The sequence below is a fragment of the Solea senegalensis genome, linkage group LG19, assembly GCF_019176455.1.
Source record: "Solea senegalensis isolate Sse05_10M linkage group LG19, IFAPA_SoseM_1, whole genome shotgun sequence".
NCBI classification, from domain to species: domain Eukaryota; kingdom Metazoa; phylum Chordata; class Actinopteri; order Pleuronectiformes; family Soleidae; genus Solea; species Solea senegalensis.
The window spans coordinates 10,921,256-10,928,928 of NC_058038.1; positions in this window are offsets into that span (position 1 = coordinate 10,921,256).

Sequence of the window (7,673 nt, forward strand, 5' to 3'; positions counted from 1 at the left end):
CCCCAAGCCAGCAGAGGATTAGCAGGATTACCCAGAGCTGCCAGAGTCGGTCAGAGTTTCACCAGAGACACAAACCCTGCCCCCTTCATCTAAGCCCCTTATCTCATCTCTCAGACACTATTATATATTATATATGTTGTGTGTGTGTGTGTGTGCGTGTGTGTTTTCTAACTCCAACAGTGCATGAGCACAAGATAACCTGTTTGGGAAAAAAATAAATGTCAGGCTTCAGTTAGAACAACACAGGTGGTTTGCCCTCTCCTTTCCACGTATGTCTGTGTGTATAGAACGTGTTTGTTTGTCTCGGCACTGTGTACCGACTCTCTCGTTTCAGGTTCAGTTGTTCAACTATTAACTTTATTCATTTCTCTGAAGTCCAGAAAAAGTCATTTTTTTCTGGGTCGTGCAAATAGAAGATTATCGAGCCATTTATCGGCATGCTGCTGCCAACTCGTCTTTCACAACACGTTATTTCATAACCGAAGCTCACAATAGGAGACAGTGATCTGTGTATGTAAGTATGTGGGGACAATGTGCTCCTTTTGTGAGGCTACATACTATTAGCAGATGAAATAGTGTAATATAGTGTCAGAAATGAAGGTTGTGAAGTGAAATAACAAATGTGTAAAGTATCCAGTCTCATCCCGAGTGACTCACTCACACTCACAAGGATCCAAGGGAAGGAAACTGGACGCACTGAAGCCAGTTCTTGACTTGTTAACACGTCCTCAATATAATTACGTCAAGTCAGCCATGCTAACACACTCCTCTTCTGCAGCCTAAACAGATGACATAAACTGCCCTTAGCTCATACATAAAAACCAGACAGTGCACGCAGACATTTTGCATTCAGGCATGTTGGTGTGTATCATCTACTCTTTCCTGTAGCTGTAGTGTAAACACATTTTCAAATGTAGTTAATGTAGAAGATGCATGTCTTGCGTATCTTCATTACGTTTCCAAAATTCAATTTTTAGCATTCATGCAGTTAAAGTGGGGATTCAGTGGGCGAGGTGATCCCCGGACATATATATATATATATATATATATATTTGTGTGCACATGCTGTGATTGCAAGACAGTCCCTGGTAAAGTAATCGTGAAAACGCAGTCAAATACCCAAATAACACTAACGTCACTGTTGGAGCCATCTCCAGATGTCAGAGATCTGAGCCCATTAGAGGGGTAAAGTGGCCCGATGGATGATCTCATCCGCCGCTCTGTCCTGGAAAGAACAAACAAACCCAAACAACAGTTGGAGCGACTGAGATAGTGCACATGCAAAGCCCTCAATCTGATGACAGGGTTATTAGGTGAGCTGAGAGGCAGCTCAAGACACTCCTCTGGCTCCTCACGTCATCCTTCAAGGCCTTTAACTGCAGCTAAGGCCATTTAAAATGTCTATAAATTCTCTGAAGCCCTGCTTATCCTCAGTTAAGGAATAGCTGTGTAGCCTGAGCAGATTTCCTCCCTTGATCCTATAGAAAAGGTCTTATCCACTGTCACTGATGTCCTCCTTCCCTGCATGTGGCAGGTCACAAAGCTCGGGCAGGCTTATACTGTACATGTGCTGCTCCTGCCACGTCTTTGCATAAACTACAGTAAATTCCATGTCAGTGTGGCTGTAATTTTATTTTATTTTTTTCTAAGAAAAAAAAAAAAAAAAGGAATCTGGCCTCCTGTTTGCAATACTTTGAAAATGAGCAGGCTCTGTTTCCTCTTCTCAAACTGCTGATGGCAAGTCTGATGTTGTACATCATTCCAGTTTAAAAATATGCGTCCAATTAGACAAAAGAGATCTGTCCAAACACATGTAATAGAATTCATTTAGGAACACTACCTCATGCTGACATGTTTGTTTTTTTTTCCCTGTCCTTTTACCGTATAAGGGGATGGGAGATTTATTTATTTTTTTTAATGTTTTTTTTATTCTATATAGCCCATAACATTTTGCAGCACTAATATGTTCCAGCAAAGGTTTGGGCCCATTTAATCATTTATCAAAAAGTTGTTTCAGGAGTATCCAAACAAGTCGTTTGCACAATATCCATGTGCTTCACACGTTTACAGTATTGCTCTGGTTGCAGTATCAGGCATTAAACAAATGTATCACCTCATTATCAGCTCTATTTTAATTTAGTTGCTGTTCTTCCACTTTTAGCAACAACCTTCCAGGTAATAACTTGCATTGTTTAGTCAAATAAAGTGGTGCAGTAACTCAACATCTCAGAGAGACATGGTTCTGACTCTCGATATGAACTAAAAAAAAACAAAAAAATAACCCAGAAGATAATAGAATCCGAATCCCACCAAGTTACTTAATGTTTCGTTGAGAAACAGCACATTTGATTCTTTCCAGAGACGGATCTTTCCAAAAGTCAGACATCTGCTGGCACCAGTGGCAACGAGACACTCTCAAGCAAACAGACTAGTGATGTTTATGCAGTTAAGATGGACAACAATAAGATAAACAGCTTGGTAATTGGTCACATTCAGGAATTTTATGAGCTGGTCAGATTATTATTTTATTCCAGAAAATCCGGTAGAGTTGTTGTTGTTGTTGTTGTTTTTAATCGTATTGACTTCTTATCCACATGTTACTGGCATATTGGCAACATTGAAACGCTATTTTTGGAAAACCGGTTCCCAAAGTGCATAAGTCTCACAATGCCACACTTACTTTTTCGTGTATACATTTCTTGAACTCTTGCCATGTTTACGGAAAAAGAAAAAGATTCTATTTTTCCGGGTGCAAAAGGCCACAGTAAATATTATATTTGCAATGTTTTTCCTAGTTGAATACATAGACCGTATATAAAATGGACATCATCTTCATTCGCACATGAATTATTTGCCAATATAGAAGAAAATAGAAAATAAAGCCAGGCACGTATGAGTGGACAACTGGCATCGTGTCTGGTTGCAGAGGACGTCTGTGAGCTTCTGGTTGCATAAACGGTCATGGTGCCAGTCAAATTGTGACTCACCAGGCTTAAAAACGGTATTTAGTCTTGTAAGCAGAAGGCCTTTTTCAAATACAGTCCAAACTCTCTAATCTTCACCTCTAGAAAGAAAAAAAACCCAAAAAACTCAAGTCTCAAAAACTATTTCAGGTGCATAATCTTTGTTCTGTAGTATTTATTGTTCAGTGGTGAGTTTCGTTGAAGCTGGGTCTGGATGGAGGTCCTCTCCAGTCACATTACGCTCCACGTCTGCCATGTTTCTGCCTCTCTGTGCTTTTCTTCCAGCATTCCTGACATGTTTCTCCTCTCTCTCTTCCCTTTCATCTCTGTCATCTCTCCAGATTACAAGAACTTGCAGCTCTCACTACTCACGTATCATGAGCATCTCTGGAGTCGAGTAAGGAGAGTGGGACGCAGACCGCGGCTTCTAAAGCCTCGTCATGCGGGGTCATCTAAACACTCTGCCACCACCCATGGTGTCGCTCAAGCCCATGTTCTCTCTCTCGGTGCTCGCCGCACCACCATCAAGGGCCTGCAAATCGGTGAAGTATTCCTTTAAGCAGGTTCCCTTTGATCTGGGCTGAGATGACAAGGCTGAGGTCTCCTGTGTCAGGGGGAGGGAAGGGGGACATCACAGTACGGCTGTTCAGCACGGTGCCGACATAAAAAGTGGGCCTAATCTTCTGGTTTGCTGGTTGAGGACAATCCAGCTGATTGGGGTGAGGTCACTGCAGGTTGCTAAACAATTAAAGGACTTTCATTAAGTCTGATGATTTTTTTTAAATTTCCAGCTCACAGGATGTACTTAACTTGACTAGCTGATCCCTGCAGCCTCAGCATTGCAAAACGTCATAGTTTAAGGTTGCAATCACAGCTCTGACTCAAAAAAGACATTCCCACACACTTCTTGTCTCTAGATTACACTCATTAGAGACAGATACAGTCATTTTCCAGATTTCCAGTTGCCTTTTCCCGCAGCCACGCAGTTGTCATGCCCACTGAGTATGTTTTCTGTGAAGAGTCAGCTGAAATGAGGAGGAAGAGACAAGACAAACATGATAAGAGGCTGTTGGTTAAATTACAGACTGCAGGCAGCCCTTAATGGAGTTCAGCTCGGGGTTGAGGGAAGTAAGTTCAGTCAGTCATCGAAGCTCCTACACTCACGTCCATGCTCCCGACATTCCTAAACATCAGCGTCAACAAATGAAGAGACTTACTGTTGCATTAGCTTTAACCTCTTGAATGCAACTCCAGGGAGGAACACGTTTGAATTCATTGTGCTTTGTCCACAGACCGCTCATTTTAAGAATCATTATGCTGATCTCGTATTGACAAAGCACAAAGAAACCCGTATGTGCCGAGCCAATACAAACAGTGAGTCAAAGATTATGAACTCTCTCTCTCTCTGAAGGCCTAATCACGCTCATTAGCATTAAATAAACATAACTGTGCACTGGAAAACTGTTTAGCGCATGCATATATTTCATAAGGCAGGGACCGTCTATTGAAGAATGACCCTGTACATGCTGTGACATTAAGTAATGCTCAACCACACGAGCCACTTTTGTTGAAGCCAAATATACATTATAAGAGTCAGGAATTCAAATGTCCCAACCCAACGTTATTGATTGAGAATTCAGAGTTCAGGTTGGCAGACACACTCTTGATCCAAGTCTCCAGCGTTTTTGGGGTAGAACAAGTGTGGGACCCGGTGCATTAATTCAGCTTTCAAACCAACTGCAGGGTTTTTGGTATGTGTGTGCTCTGTGCACATTTTCCTTTTCCCATGGTTTGTGAGTAATCAGCTGTAATATCCTGCCTATAAATCTCTCTATCTCAAGTGGCTGCCAGCCAGGGAGGAGTTGGCTTGTCCCTCAGGTTTGCGCGCCTCACACCATAAATTGTGGAACATCTGAGCTTAATCTGTGTTTCAGATCCGTTAAATGCCAAGGCTACCTCAAGGCCTCGGTTTCCACAAGTGTTGGTCTCGTGTCAAAATGTGGTGCGGTGAATGTGTGCGCTCGAGTGAACGCGCTGCGGTGATTTCATGTTCACATTTCTGTGCAACACATGTTCCGTCTTCACCTGCAGCAACATAATGTGCGAGAGGAAAACGGGTCTATTTTGTAAAAGTGTTGTCGTGTCTCATGTTAATATTCCATCTTGAGTTGATCATACAGGTACAGCAAAAAATCTATTGACCTACAGGGACACAATGACTCTTAGACTCTTCTTCTCTCTGATAAATCACTATTCTTTTCCCGCTGTGGTTTCAGGCACCGTCACCTTGTCCTGGTGTCTGATTGGCTCGGGGCTGCCGAAGTTGTCGCAGCCTCAGATTCAATTTCCAGCGTGCTGAAAATAAGTTTGGGGTTTGCAAAGCATCGGGAAGGAATTTGGCAGTTTACTGAATGAAGTGTGTTGACCTCTTATGTCACAGACCACAACATCTTTCCATGGCAGATGACGGGTAGTGTCAGTCCATAGTCAGTCAGTAATGGGTCTGGATTTCCACGTGTTTGTTGTCTTCCTCTCCATCTGTGCGCTGGCTTCTTACTGTATATACTTTCTTCATCAAAACCCTGGGATGGGAACTGCTGAGGATGCACAAATCTGACTTTGAGAAATTCACTATAACCCAAATTTTAGACTTAGATATCACATGAATTTGAAATGTCCAGGTTTATTTAGAGTATGCATGCAACATACTGTACCAGAGGATATTAGCCTAAAGCCTGCCCCTCACTAATGGGTCATCATGGGTGCTGTTCGATTTTTTGTTCGAAATTATCCTGTTGTATGAGAGGTTAACGGATGCAATTTTAACGGTACCAGACGCATCGGAGTCTGCCCGATTTCCAGTCGGAAGTATTAAACATGTTTGTGGGCGTTTTAATGGCCGTGAACTGAACAACGCAATGGCCAGTGAGAGCAAGCTGACCAGGAAATGGATGTTGCATACTTTTGTGAAACGTTTGTTTTTGTGGCTATTAACTGACGAAGCTGACAGTCCGCCTCCATGATCATTTTATATTCTGAAGTCTGTGTCTGTGGAGATTTGAAAATCCTCTCGTGTGGGGCAGGCATTAACCCTTAGTGCTCATGTGGCACGGATGTGGCGTGGGAATAATAAACAACTCCTTATATGGACATCCTGGGTGTGTGTGTTTATAGGTCACATATTTAGGCTTTAAAAGATGTGGGTATTTTTCATCTTCTTATGTTTTGTGGAGTCAAAGTTATGATTTATTTTATATTGCATTTTTAGTAGTGATAGTTGTGCAGAAGTCACAGCATAGACTGTTTTTCTTTTCTTTTTGTTTATAAAAACAAGTGAACTTTGAACTCTGACGTATTTCCAAATTTCACAAATTCAATCTGATGTTGAACATTTTTATTACTTTTTGCTCAGGTGTGTTTAAAAAGAAATGTTTGACCAGATTGCCTCGGTTGTGCTGGCTGAATAAAAGGATATAAGACACTCTATATTGCACATTCTTATACCCTCTGTAAAACCCTCTGCAAAAAAATGAATGCTCCGTGTTCTAACGGTTAAGAACGTTTACAACAGCCTCTGCTGAATGGACCTTTAAAACACACACAACTACATCACAGAATGCATGAAAAACCGCAACAAACACAGACACAAAACATCCAGTTCATAATAAAACTTAAATTTACATTTAGCTTTGTATTACTTGAATAGGGGTAGTATTTTTGACACGTAACAAAAAAAAAGAATGAAGATATTTCTCGACTCGGGGTAAACGGAGGCTGGGAAGCACAATTTTTTCAAAAATACTAGATACTAGTACCAGGTGACTGCATGATTGATGTTTTAAACTATACTGAGTTCTTGTTTCATTTAGCCTCCTCTTTCAGGCAAAACTCCTGTTTATTACATGTGAGCCTGCGTGTATACACACGCTCTAGTCTTTGAATACAAATACACTCGTGACATACTGCAGTGGCAGCTCACCACTTCACAGCAAACGGTTATTGAATTTGTGTTTTTTTTTTTTTTTTTTAAAAGATGAGGTAGCAGGGGGTAGACTGCCAAGGACATCGTATTATCACAAGACTTTATGCGTCAAACAGTTCGCCTCAGGCTAATAGCTGTCACCGCTCTCAACTGCTGACTGTTTATGTGTTAAAGGCTGATAATAAACATCATAATTGTCCATTGTGTAATATTGAGCTGCTAAAACTGACATTCAAAGCATGGAAACGTGCATAATGACGGGTTTAATTATAATCACTATTAAAGATCGTTCCGTTTGATAACCTGTACTGAAGTATGTAAATGATTCATAGGCGAGGAAAAACTTGTTTACTGTGTCTTTAATGTTATTTCTGGGCTGTTCGCACCTCACCAATTTACCTCAGCCTCACACTTCTGTTGGTGTTTCATGTTCTGCTTCCTCCTCATTAAGTATACGTTGGCATCATAATCGTAGACGGCGTATTTCATGTCAATACACGTGAAGATGACTGTGGTCTGTGGTTAAATTGTGCTGCAGAGACGGTAACATGCGTGTGATTGTTTATTTACTTTGGCGAAGCGTCAACATGTTAGCCTTGGAACTAAAATTCAATTCAATTTACTGAATATTTGATTATTCCCATAATGTATTTAAGGTCAAGTGCTTCTTAATGATTGCATTGATTGCCCTCTGTACACAGTGAGGTCTCAGTTGCACTTATCTTCTC